The sequence below is a fragment of the Acomys russatus genome, chromosome 16 (assembly GCF_903995435.1).
Source record: "Acomys russatus chromosome 16, mAcoRus1.1, whole genome shotgun sequence".
NCBI lineage: Eukaryota > Metazoa > Chordata > Mammalia > Rodentia > Muridae > Acomys > Acomys russatus.
The window spans coordinates 30457653-30471289 of NC_067152.1; the positions used below are offsets into that span (position 1 = coordinate 30457653).

Here is a 13637-nt window from a genome sequence, read left to right on the forward strand (position 1 = left end):
GTGGGGAGGGGGAGGGCTGTGGGGCGCTCGCGCGCGCCCCCTGGTAGCCGAATGGGGAAGTGTCCGCGCGGGCCTCACTGCCCTCCCCTCCCCTGAGGAGGTTCGCGCTCCCGTGGCTCGCGCCTGCGCCGCCCGCCGGCCTCGGGAACGCGCTCTCTCGGCCGCGCGCGCGCGCTCGCAGTCCTCCGCCACCCACCAGCCCGGGCACCAGCAGCAGCGCCGCCGCCACCGCCCACCTTCTGCCGCCGCCGCCGCCACAGCCAACCTTCTCCTCCGCTGTCCTCTTCTGTCCTCGCCTTCTGTCGATCATCAGGTAAGCGCCGCAACTCTGAAATCCGGTCCCCATCTGCCCCTGTGCGCCATCCTCCTGCCGCCCCTCGCCCCAGAGATGGATTTAGGGAACTGGGCATCAGTCAGGCGCAACCGCGGGGGGCCCCTCTGCGCCCTCGGCGCTGCAGAGCTGGGAAGGTACGCGTGCAGGAGATGCACGCACGCGGGCGAGTGCGTATATCCATGTGTGCTGGGGTCCGCACCATCCGCTCCGCGCAAACGGGGGCGGGGGGGGGACTGTGCCCTCAGGGTGGGGCGCGGATGGCTGTGACCTAGGGGAGGGGGGTTCTGTAGTCTGGATGTCAGCCTTTTGCCGCAATGGGCGTGGGTCTGTGTGTGTCTGTGTATGGGGCGTGGGGGTCCAACGACGACTCCCGAAACCGAACCTGAAATCAGATTTCTCTGCCGCGATTGTCATCAGCACTGCGGAAGGTGTGGATCGGGTTCTAGAAAACATGACTGCCAGCATGTCTCTCCCCTTACCTGCCTGACAGTGATTCTGTCAGGGCCTTCTCTGGCCTTGATTTAAGGCGGTGGCCCGCCCCCTCCCCTATTCCTCCTTCAGATGCCGGCAGGGGACATTTGGGGGCTGGGAGGAATTGGTAGAATGGGGAGGGGTCCAGGCGCTGTCACTTTAGGAGCCCTTCCCCCTGCGCGTGCTTGGTACAGTGACAGGGGTAGCGCCGAGCCCGAGAAAAGGCAGTGCGCGGACACCAGTGTGGAAGCTCCAAGAGGCAAGGGGTCACCTGGGCTCGCGGTGTCAGTGGGCTGGCCGGCCGCGGCTCCCCGCTCGAGAGCGCGCACAGACCCACGCGAGGGCTGCAGGTGCATTTCGGGGCGCTTTTCTTTCTCTGCGTTCTGCGCCCGGCGTGTGCGCTCCCTGCCGGAGGCGCGGGCTGGCGCGCAGGGCTCGCCCCTCACTGCGGCAGTGGGTGTGGACCTGGGTGGGCAAGGAGGGGGAGAGTAGGCTGTGTCTCCTCTCGCTGCCACCCCTCCTCCGGTTTTTCCCCCCTCTGAATGCGAGGTGCCATCTTTTTGCAGCGAGTCACGTCTCTATCTTAAGCATGCCAAGTGCTGTGGCCAGGCTTTTGAAGGACCCGGCTGGGACCCGCGTTATGGAACAGGAGGTGATGAACAGGGAGATCTTGGCGTTTAGCTTCTGCCGCCCTTCGCACCCGAGCATTCACCTGGGGTCTTCTAGGGGAGCTTGCTGCTTTGTTCATCGAGGTTGTGTGATTTAGGATCTGCGCTCTTAGTCGTGGTTTTTTGGTTTTGGGGTTTTTTTTTTTTTTTTTTCTTCGCTCGACGAGGGTACGAGCTACGCGCTCTGAACAACTCCATCCTTTTTTCGCCACTCATTTAAGACCCTTTGTTGGATCTACAGATGTGTTGGGGATCTAGTCACAGTCCCCAGGGCACACATGGACCGGATGTGACCCCGCTCAGCCCTCTCCCCGATTCAGCCCAGAGCCTCACGGAGTGGGATTCAAGGTAGACTCTAGTGTGCAGGTGTCCTCAAAGGAACCACGTCCCTCCCCACACCCAGGCTGTCATGAGGACCACACCCCACCATGTTTCACTGCTAAGGGCTCCAGCTAACCCTTGGGAAGCTCGCCTTCCCACCCCACCACCTTTGAGTGTGTTGCCTCTCCCGGTGGGAGGGGGCATGAGATCCCCTAGGGTCCTGCGGCCACACCCACCCCTCCCAACCCACGAGAAAGGGAGGGGGCTTAGAGGTTGCCATGGGAACTACACCAGCCAGAGGCGGAACCTCTGGGCGTTACCCCGCCCCTTACTCCGGGGAGATTCAGAACCCTGGAGTAGTCTGACGGGTGCCAGATTGTCCTCGTGGAAGACTGTAGGAAGGGTCTCCTCATCTCTGAGCCGAGCAAAATTCTCTTTGGCACTGGCAACCATAGCCATCCAGACAGGTGCATCTGATATATTTCTATTACAGGCGTACTGAACGAAATTACTTTATTAATATTATTTAAACGAGGACTTTCATTTAAAAGTCCACAGTTACAACAGCCCTCGAGAAATAGAAAGCAAAAAGGTCCCAGCCTCCCCACCCTGCAGCGAGCTCAGTCTTCGAGGTTTTCTGGTTAATTCTACCACTGAATACAGGTGCGGGCCTGCAGTTTTGAGAACGAGCCGCGAATCGCCCACCTCAGCTGCCTAGATTGTTATGCATTTCTGAGAATGTCTCGGCTGGGGGTGGAACACTCTCTCCAGGCCAAGCAGCGGCCTGGGGCTGTGGCGTCGTGGCGGGGCCCGCCCGGCAGAAATTTCCCAAGTCGCTGCAGGATGGATTCAAATATGACCCATTTCTTGCCCTACGACGGGGCTGCTAGGAGGGTTCCTAAGCCAGAAGTCAGGCTCTTGGGGGTGGACGTGGAAAAGGGAGGCCTGGGAGAAAGCATGTCTATTGCCTCCCGTTGGGCAGCTGTGTCACAGTTCTGTAGGTGGGAGGTCGGCAGGAGCGGGAGGAGAGAGAACATTTCACCCAGCGCAGAAACAAAGCACAGACCACGCGTCTTCGAACCCGCTCCCATTTTGCACTGTGTTGGATGGAGGGCAGGCGGGTGAGGTGCTGTGGTCGCCAAGGCCCGAGTTGTTAGTGAAAGAACAGCGAGGCTGCTGCAGGGCCCTTCTGCAGAGTTTGAGAGACTCCCTTCCTGCCTCTGCCTTTGCTTTAAACAAACCAGCTCCATTCACCTCAGAAGCTAGAAGTTTGTGCTGTGGAGCGATGAGGCAGCCTGGGCTTAATCAAAAAGGTTCAAGAGCTAAGATTTCACCCACTATTCTCAGCAGATGGGTGAGCCATTTTCTTTCCCAGAGGGTCTTATTCACCCTCTCAAGCTCAGGAAGTTATAATTCCAAGTCTTTGGGGGAGGGGAGCGTTTGGCGTTGGCTGGATGGAGTCTGGCTACCCTGCCGCGCCCCTTCGACTGTCGGGTCTCACGGCAGGAAAAAAAAAAGAAAGGAAGACGTATGGTTAATCCTGTGGTTACAATTCTGAGATGTCATCTTGTATTTGATGCTCCTGCTTGTGTTTGCCACATAAGAATCTCTTGCCTGCTCGCCATTTGCGCAGCTTCTCTAAATGAATGGCTATCCAGCTCCGTGTGCCCATCCCCCCTCCCTCCGCGTCGCCAGACCCGCAGCAGCGACTGCTGAGCTATTCTACACCGCTTGCTTTGCTGACAGTTGTGTATAAAGGCTGTAGTAACCTGGCTTCGCTTTCAGCTTCACCTTTGGGGTGATTTGAATATCCCTTAGCTTAGCGGATGAGTGACAGCCAGCCCATGGTTTGTCTCCCTGGCCCTGCACGGATCCTGTCTACACAGGGTGGAAGGGTGTGGCTTTTAAGTGGCTTCTTCTAATGTCGGGCTCTGTTCCCCAGAGAGGAACAAAGGAAACAGATAGTGCCCAGGAATTGCAAGAAGAAAGCGTAGTAATGGTGTAATTGAGGTAAGGCTAGTCTTGTTCCCACTGGAAAAATGAGCCCTTGTGCTGAGCACGCTCTCTGACCCACTCGTCCTTGAAGGGCTAGCTAGATTAGCCTGGGGATATGACAGGACTGTGGTGGCCTTTGTGGAGACTGACTTTTCCTTCTCCCTTTTCAACATCAACCTAGGCATTTCACTTGTTGAAAATTTTAAGGAATTGTGTTTTATTCCATCTCCCCTGAGCACGCTGTATATGGCTTCTGTGACTCCATGGCTATGTGCATGAATAGGCATTGTTTTTTCCAACTGAATATATGAACCTTTCCAACTATGCTGTGTCTTCTATTTATTTATTCCCCCCTTGATCTCCCTCTTGAAAATAAATCACTTCAAAAGAGATTTTTAAAAAGTAACTTTAGAGACCTAATATAGAGTTAGACATATAATAAGTATTGGGCCCATAACTGTTTAACAGATGAGGAAAATGGAAGAGACAGAGATCAGGAGGGCATCAAGTAGAGTTGGGGAACAAACCCAATCTATTGGTCCCTGTGGCCTGCTGTCCATACTTGCTCTGTTTCAGGCTCCATAGCTTCCACAGGTGACTCACCTGTGGAGTAGAGAGGGGGCTATCCCAGGCCCCCTGTGGGCAGGGTGGCTGTGTTCCTGATGCAGGTGCCTGGGAAGGAGATGGGGGAACTGCACTCTCCACTCATTCTCCTCACCTCACCCTGTTTTCATCAACCGCCTTAGAGACCCTCTTTCCTCTACACCCTCAGAGACTCACTTGACTATGGTGCACACTACAGTTGAGGAGGAGAGATGTTCCTGTCCCCCTAAGTGGGGCCTCATAAGGCTACTGAGCCTTGATTCTCTTCCTGGAAAATTGTGGTCCTCAGTGGGGTGGCTGAAATGTCTAGCAAGTCATGAGGGTTGGGGGTGTGGGGCAGGGGAGAGAATGCTGCTATTGGCATCTTGTGGCTAGAGGACAGTCGCCAAATGGCACTGGCACTGGCATAGAGCAGCCCTACCACAGAAACAATGTTCCTCTGGCACTTTTGCCTCAATTATATTTACTGAGTGTCTTCTAGGAGGGCTGCGTGCTGCTGGAGATGACCTCATATGGTTCTCACAGCTATGTCACCGGAGAGCGGTGGCTGCTACCCACTGACAGCCAGGGAAGCTGAAGCCCAGAGAGATTTATAACCAACTAAGGATGCATAGGCACATGACACACAGCTGAGCCCCATGAGGTTTAAGACACCTTTGTGGGCTAGCCTGGGAACCCGGTCAGGCTTTCCAACCACCCAGCCCTTTTTGCAAGAGTCTGACTGGATTACAGGATAGAATACGTTACAGAGGTGTGGATTTAAGTCCTTGGCATCTGATTCTGACACCTGGAACACAGGGTTTCACTCCACCTTGGTGTTCTGTTTATCAGACAGAAAAGGAATCTTCCCCCAGGGACCTCAAGCCCCCACCCCACCCCACTGAGAGACTCTGGACTCATTTGTTATGTTATAAGGGGCAGCCAAGTTTGATTGGCTCAGAAGCAACTGTTAATTAAGAGTGGGGGATCAAAGGTGGGGGCAATGGCTCAGCTGTTAAGATGCCTGCCTCCCAGCATGAGGCCCTTTTTAAGTTCAGATCCCTAGCACTTCCATAAATGCTGAGTCTTTCAGTATGCCTCTGTTAACCCAGTGCAGGGCAGGGATGGAAACAGGTGCGTCCCGGTGGCTCACCATCCAGAAAGCGGAGCCAGTCTCCTGGCCTCCGGGTTCATGGAGACACTCTGTTCCTAAAAATAAGGTGGGGAGTGATACAAGAAGACACCAAATGTCACCCACATACAAATATGTATATACACCCCACGTAAGTGCACATGTGTGCGCACACACACAGCATACATACAGAAACAGAGATTGGAAGGTCTGTGGCCAGGGTGAAATCACTAAGGCTTGGGGAATGACAGATTCCTGTCTTAGATTCTGTCCCTCTCAGAGGGTGAGCATTGCCCCCCCCCATAGCTGAAAACTGTGGACATATGTGGAGTTGTGGTTACGAGCAACTCTCATTTGCAAGTATCCCAATTCTCCCCGGGCAAGCAGCATGGACCCTGGAGGCTGTACCTGCTGCCTGGCCAGCCTCTGAACTGCATGGTGCTCCAGAGACAGTTTTGGCCATGGGCCCACTGCTGCTGTCTGTGAGAGAAGTACGGCAGCTGCAGGTGAGCAAGCCTTCCTTCTACCCCCGCCAGCATCAGGGATGGCACATGCACCATCCCGCTTGCTTCACTACTGACACCCGGCCAAAGCGGTGGCTGGCCAATAAGTCCTTCCCTGCCTCCACTTCTAGACTTCTGCTCCTGGGGCTCCCACGGAACATGGGGAGGCAGTGTTGAGGTCACCCCCAAAGAGCTGCGGCATTCAGGGTTGTTCTGTAGGCGGGTGGGTAGAACAGGTTTCTGCAAGATGTGAGCCCAAGGGACTTCCAGGCTCTATCTTAACTTTTTCCCTTTGCTCATGTGCCAGCAGGCTCGTTGCTGAGCCCAGTTGGCTACTCAATAGAAAAAAAAAAAACCAGGAAATGCATCTTGCCCCTCAGCTGCACAGAGGAGTATTGCAAGTGCCAGGAGAGTAGGTGCCCAGCACAGAGCTGTGTCCCACAAGGAGGAGTCATTTGGTTAGGAGTCCTCGGATGCCAGGCCCAGCTTCCCAAAAACCCAACCTATGGTAGAGCTTAGCTACTTGGGAGGGTTTTTTTTTTTAATATTTATGTGACCTGGGGTATTATTAGTGTCTATCTAGAAGGTTGCCAAGGCGTTTAAATGAGGCAATGTGGTACCTAGCATGGCCTGGCATGTGGCTGCTCAGTAAATGCCACCCTTAACAGTATCCTTCAGAAGGACACGTGTGGTAACATATGGAGGTATCTTGGGCCACTAGTGTTGGAATAAATTACACCAAGTAGGAACCCAGCCCAGATCCTCTGAAACCAGGCATTGCTGTTTGGACGGAAGTGGATCTCCGAGATCACACACACACACACACCCATGTTTAAATGCACACACAGAACTCTTGCTTCAGCAAGGACGGGCACTTGTCTGTTGTCCTGCTTCTGTGTGCTTTCTTCCTGAAACCTGCTCCATGCCAGGAATAGACTATAAGCTCCCCACAGCAGCCTTCACTACATGCCCATTAGCCCTCCCTCCCTCCCTCCCTCCCTCCCTCGTTGGAACGGTGACCCGGCTCAGTGTGTTAGGGCCAGAGGCCTTCTGGTTTACTCATTGAATAAAAGTGAGCGACCTTCCTGGCAGATGGTGTCAGGAGACAAATGTTATTAAGTAAGCCACACTCCTGGGGTACGAAGCCTAGGAACTCCAAGCTCCCACTAAGCAGAGTCGTGTGTGAGTCGAGATAACAAGTTAAAGAAGCGCCAAGCTCATAGTACATCAGTTTTTCATCACTTTTAGGAATCTTTTTTTTCTTTAGTTGTGTGTGTGTGTGTGTGTGTGTGTGTGTGTGTGTGTGCGCGCGCGCGCGCATGTAAGGGTGCCCTCAGAGGCCAAAAGACCACCAGATCTGACCTCTTGGAGCTGGAGTTACAAGGGGTTATAAGCCACGGATATAAGTGCTGGGAACCAAATCTAAGTCTTCTACAAGAGCAGTATATGCTCTTAACCACTCGTCCATCTCTCCAGCCCCTTGAACTGTGTGTGTGTGTGTGTGTGTGTGTGTGTGTGTGTGTGTGTGTGCATGCTATAGTTCACATGTGGAGTTCATAGAGCAATTTATGAGAGTCATTTCTCTTCCAACATCAGCTCAGTAACAAGCACTTTACCTGTTCAACCTTCTCTCTGGACTTGTTTATACCCTTTGAGGGAAAAAGGTCTTATTTGTGTGTGCATGCATGTGTATGCTCATGTGGTGTGTGTGTACACATGTTGTTTGCATGTGTACAGACAGGTGGAGGCCAAGGGGCAACGTCAGATTGCCCCTACATTCCTTTCCACTTTATTTACTTATTTGTTTGTTTATTATTTTATTTTATTTTATTTTATGTGTAAGGGTATTTGGTCTACCTGTACGTGTGTGCACCATGTCCATGCCTGGTGTCCATACAGGCCAAAAGAGGGTATTGGATCCTCTGGGTCTGGAATTACAGATGTTGTGAGCTGCCATGTGGGTGGTGGGAATCAAGCCTGGGTCCTCTGGAAGGACAGCCAGTGCTCTTAACCACTGAGCCATCTCTCCAGTCCCCTACTTATTTTTGAGGCAGCATCTCTCAGTGAATCCAGAGCTCAGTAACTGACTAGACTGGCTGGCTCGTGAGTTCTGGGATCTCCTGTCTCCATCCCTGCTTGGGCTCACAATGCTGGCTTTACAGATGAGCACGGTGGTGCTGAGAATCCTAGGGCTTAGTGGGCGATGCCTCGGGAGGTAAAGGGCTTGCCACGCAAGTGTGAAGACCCTGAGTTCAGATCCCCAACACCCACATACAAGCCAGGCAAAGCAGTGGTGGTCCTCGTGTTTTCATATAGGCTCTTTACTGATCTCTCCCCAGCCTCCAGCTGTACTTCTATTATGTTACAGTCCAGTACTTGCTACAGTGAGATATAATAGCTATGCGATGGGCTCGAGTTGTGCAATTACTATAGCAAATAGGATAGACAGAGGATGGTTCCGAACAAGCCCAGATGGCCTTGAGCAAGAGCCTGACTGCAGGAGGCTGCCCTGGCTGCAGACAGGCCCTGTGGACCCCAGCCTTGAGAAGATGCTCTTTTTATTTCTTCCTGCAAGAGGCCAGGAATGCACCTACCAGGGAGACTTTTGTTAAAGTTAAAGGCCGGTATACTCCCGCCTGCCCACCTTTTGACTGTCTTTAAGGCCCCCCGGAATACACATCAGACTCAAACTTACATTCATTCGACTCCTCTTAGGAAAAAGTTTTATTCAAGATCCAGCAACGTAAAGAAAGTTTGAAATTGACAGGAAGTGACTCTGAAGTCACTGATAATGGCACTTCATCAGTGGCCCTTCCACCCTCTGGCTAAATCAAGGCCATCAGGGAGAAGAGGGACAGACATGACCTCTGGTCCCTGTTGCTCCTTCTCCCTCCAGCCTGCGGCTAGTGTGAGTGATGCTGTCTGGTATCTACGCCGCAGCTGCGCCACAGAAAATCCAGGGATGTACTTTGATCTTGATGTCTTCCTGCCTGGGACACGAAGGATAGAAAAAAACTTCTGGGTCCATCACTGCCTGTCACGTGGTCTGCAGCTATGTGATGATACGCAGGAAATGCTGGGAAGACCCAGTGGGTGGAACCACGGAAGGGTGCCTTCCTCAGGAGAGTTCTCCCCTCTGAATGCATCAAATGATGTGTGGCACACGCCTTTAATCCCAACACTCAGGAGGCAGAGGCAGGTAGATCTCTGTGGGTTCGAGGCCAGCCTGGTCTACAAAGCAAGTCTAGGACAGCCTTGGCTGATGTTAACAAAGAGAAACCCTGGGGAGGTGGGAGTGGGAGGGTGGGAGGTGGGGGGGTAGGGGGGTGGAGAGGCAGGGAGAGGGGAATGAAAACCAATGAAGTAAAACAAACTGACACAAACCCTCAAAATCTTTCTCTATAAAATCTAGTCCTGCCGTTGATTACATGGCACTTCAGGAGGTGTGTGTGTCTGTGTGTGCCTCTGTGTGCACAGGCATGTGCTTGCCTGTTTGTGAGTATGTAGAAGCCACTGGCTGAGGTTGGGTGTCTCCCTCTAGGGCTCCACACCTCGTTTTTTATTTTTATTTTATTATCTTATATGTATAAGCATTTGCCTGCATGTGTGTCTGAATAGTGTGTGTGTGTGTGTGTGTGTGTGTGTGTGTGTGTGTGTGTGTGTGTGTGTGTGTGTGCACGCGCGCCTGGTGCCTGTGGAGGTCAAAAGAGGCATCAAATTCCCTCCGAAGGGAGTTACAGATGACCCCAGGTCCTGTGGAAGAGCAGCAGGCAGTGCTCTTAATTACCAGACTACCACTCCAGCCCCTTACTTGAGCTCCCAGTGTTGTCACACACACACACACACACACACACACACACACACACACACACACAGCCACAGCTGGGTTTTGTGTGGGCGCGCTGGGGATCTGAACTTAGCTCTTCATGTTGCACTTGACCCACTGAGCCACCCCCCCGCCCAGGAAGCCTTATTTCCCCAAAATTATTTGTCTTACCTTATCCTTACCTGGTGGCCTTACCCCGCCCCTGCCAAAAGAGGTTTGCCAGTGAGCTAGGACTCTGAGGCCAGTCCTGAGAGAAGGTTTCAACTTAAAAACTGTCTTTGGTTGCACAGCCAGAAATGTGAATATTGACTATTGTGTGTCTGGAGTTTTTATATTGAGCTTGCTGAAAACCCGGTCACTTTTTAACTTTGGTATTGGCAGTGCATCAGAATGTAAGTAAATTTATGTTAATAGCCAGAGGGAAATCTGTGTGAATAAAACAGTGTAACCACCGGATGCCTCTGGGGACAAATAGGAACAGGTCTTTTTCAAAGCTGCCTGCCCATTGCCTAGAAGACTAGGGCAGAATTTGGAGGTATCACAAGCCTATTTCCTGCTTAGCCTTTTTCCAGAAGAACACAGGAAACCCTACATGGCCTCAATCTGCCAGCTAACAGGAGGACGGATTTTGTTTAAAAAAAAAAAAAAAATTCTAAATCTGCTTAAATATTGAATGATCTTCTCTCACTCACGGGACCTTCTGTAAGCCTGTTGAATTTTCTCCTCCAATCAGCCTCTTGAGGATGATATGCTCAGTCAGGTGCTCAGTGCTGGGGTGAGCTCCTCCTCCTCCTGGCTCCAAAGGCCCTCCCTTCCTCAGCTGTGCCTGGGAAAAGGCTAGTCATGGCTGCACTGTTCCCTGCAGGCTGTCAGTAAGGACTGAGTACATTGAAACGCAAGCCTTTTGGTATCGTAAAGTATCATAAGCAATCACAAGCCTGCGTTTAGTGGCTGATAGAGAATTGCAAGAAAAAAAAATTCTTTTGATAAGTAGGCTTCCTGCTTAAAATAAGATTTGAGACTCAATTCATTATTTGTTGCTGGCAAGACTGAATTACAAAAGCCAGTGCAGCCCGGTGGTGGTGGTGGTGGTGGTGGTGGTGGCGGCGGTGGCACACACCTTTAATCCCAGCACTTGGGAGGCAGAGGCAGGTGGATCTCCGTGAGTTCGAGGCCAGCCTGGACTACAGAGGGAGTTCCAGGACAGCCAGAGCTGTTACATAAAGAAACCTTGTCTCAAAAAAACCAAACCAACCAAACAAACAAACACACACAAAAAAACAAAACAACAACAAAAGCCAGGTCATCACCTGCAGCAGCATCCTGAATCTAATTACCAATTTCCCATTAGCCAATGAGAGATTTTTGGCAAAAATAGAGAATTCCTGGACCTCTATCCTTCATCTGTGAAACGGGAATGACGTAGTCTTCCCTTGAAGTGAAGCTGGTGGTAAGACCTCAGCCTCAGTTTTCACCAGCTAGTCACAGAACAGGAATGAACCAACCCAGGAGAATTTCTATATGCATCTCAGAAGTCAGTGCACAGGGAGGGGCTATCTCCCAGGAAATGCCTGATCAGATATGTGATGCCTGAAATGGTGCAGCTGCTGCCACCTTGCTCCTGTCTCCAGCCATGAGGCAGCTGGTCCCCTGTGGTGAACACTAGGTCAGCATGGGCCCAGGCCCAGACGGACAAACAGGCCGCCACAGTCAAAGTCTGTCCCCGTTTTTGGAGAGGAGGAGGAGACCCAAAATCAGGGTGCAGGACAGTGGGTGGGGCGACCTCAAGTGAGTTCTAGCCCATGCCAATGCTGGCTTCTCCAGAAAGGAGCTGAGACTTCCTCTCGAGCTCCAGTTGTGACCCTTGAATGGAATTTCCTGGGAGGGTTCCCATTTTTTTTTTCAATGGAATTTTTTTCCTAATTGATGCAGACCTGATACAGAACCTCATAGTCTAAACTTTCCCAGGGTGGACCCTCCCTGCCAGCCAGTGTTAGCATATGACAGGAATAGGCGAAGGCAAGAGTAAACTAGAGACGGACGTTGAGTGACAACGTGATACTTCTGTGGCTCATTAACTAAATGGCCTGAACTGAGCAGCAGCTGGGCTGAAGTTCATTGGTTTCCGTCCTGTGCGTGGATGTTTTCTTGGCCCTTGCCCTCCCTACCCCCATTACTGGGGATTGAACTCTTGGGGCTTCATGCTGACTGAACAAGGGTGCTATCACATTCACAGCATGCGGGAGGTTTTTGAAGTATGGGGCTTTGGGAAATCTGTAGGGCCAGTGTATAAGCCCATTCTACCGGTGCCATTGGTTCCACCGTAGGGTTGGGCTTCAATGTCTACTGACCCAACATCCCTGCTCTTTAGGAAGCCCAAGAGCCATTGCCCTCCTGCTTGGGTTGTTGACGACGCCCACCATCTTCCAGTCCCTTATGTGGCAAACTACCATCTTAAGCTCTCTCTCCACATCCTGGTGATTCCTGCAGACATCACTCAACCAGCTCTTGTCTCTCTAGTTCTACTTTCACTGACTCCAAAAACGAGTTTGGTTTGTACCCTGGCCTCATCACAGAAACAACAATAATTCCTAACGTCAGTTGTAAAGTTTATGTCCAACCCCAGTTTGCATCCTGTTGCCAAACTCTTTCCAGAGCAGCATGGTATCCGCCATGCCCGTGTCCACCCGTAAACTCTGTCACACGCTAAGCCAAGCCTGCGCTCATGACTGCCACCCAGACTCTGGCGCCCCCTCCCACTTTTCACTGCCAGCCGGCTACCATATCTCCTTCATAGATGGTACCCATTCATTGCCCTCCTCCACGTGGCACTGCGTAGGCAGAGCCCTCCTCACCTGTGTAGAACTTGCGTAACCTTGCAGTCTCTTCCTCTCTGAGGCTATCGAGTATACACTCGATCCAGGAGCCCCAGGCACTTCCTCTCCCCCTCATCCCCACAGCAGGAGCTCCTGTCTAAATGTGGCCCTCTAGTCTTGCTTTGTGTGAAATTTCTGTCTCCCCCCAGGGTTCTCTGTCAACTATGCACTGCCTGCTCCCATAGTGCGTGCACAGTTACCCAGCCAGCACTCAGAACCCAGAATATGCTGTGTTTGTTTTTGTTTTAAGCTAGGGTCTCACTCTGGAGCCTAGGCTGGCATAGATCTCACTAGGTAGTTCAAGTGAACTTTAAACTCATGGCAATCCACCTGTGTCAGCCTCCTGGGTGCTGAGATTGCAGGGTGTGCCTGCTAGAACACTGGGTGATTATACGGCTGCTTGCTCATAGGCTATGCAGGCTGGTGCTGGGTGAGCCTGACCTGTTTAAATAAGGCAAAGCCTTTTCCTGATGATCCATAGTCCCACTGCTCTGAGCACCTAAAATTAAAAATAAAAAAAAATTATAACATTTTCTTTGAGATGGCATTCTGTTCTACTTCAGACCAGCCTACTAACCAGTCTCCTCTGTGATCTAGATCTGTTTGGCTGTATAAAGTCACAGAACACAGCAATCACTGGTTGCATTTATTTTACTGCAGTGCTTCAGTCCTCTTTCCCCCATAAGGCTGGGTCGCTTTGCAGAGAAGCAAAGAAATCTGGGGCCTTAAGAAAGATCCAGATGGTGTCTTAAACCCGGGTCGGGCCCCTATCAAAGCCCTTGGGGCCTCCCTGGTCAGGCTCCATGCTCTCTGCCAGCCCCCAGGAGCCAAAGGACCTGTCTTTAGTGCTAAGAATCTGGGAAGCATGCCCTACGAATGGGTCACTTGCAACACGAGCCTGAAGAAATTATTTTAACCTCCTGAAAGCA

General features: G+C 51.9%; 1 protein-coding gene across 1 annotated transcript in view; it reads left to right on the plus strand.

Moving 5' to 3' along the window:
• The first annotated feature begins 351 nt into the window (after positions 1-351).
• Positions 352-13637, plus strand: part of Mapt (microtubule associated protein tau) — a 91511-nt gene continuing 78225 nt past the window's right edge. Inside the window, exon 1 of the mRNA XM_051158843.1 lies at positions 352-501. The gene's annotated coding sequence lies outside the window, so the exon portion shown is untranslated. The remainder of the gene's footprint in view (positions 502-13637) is intronic.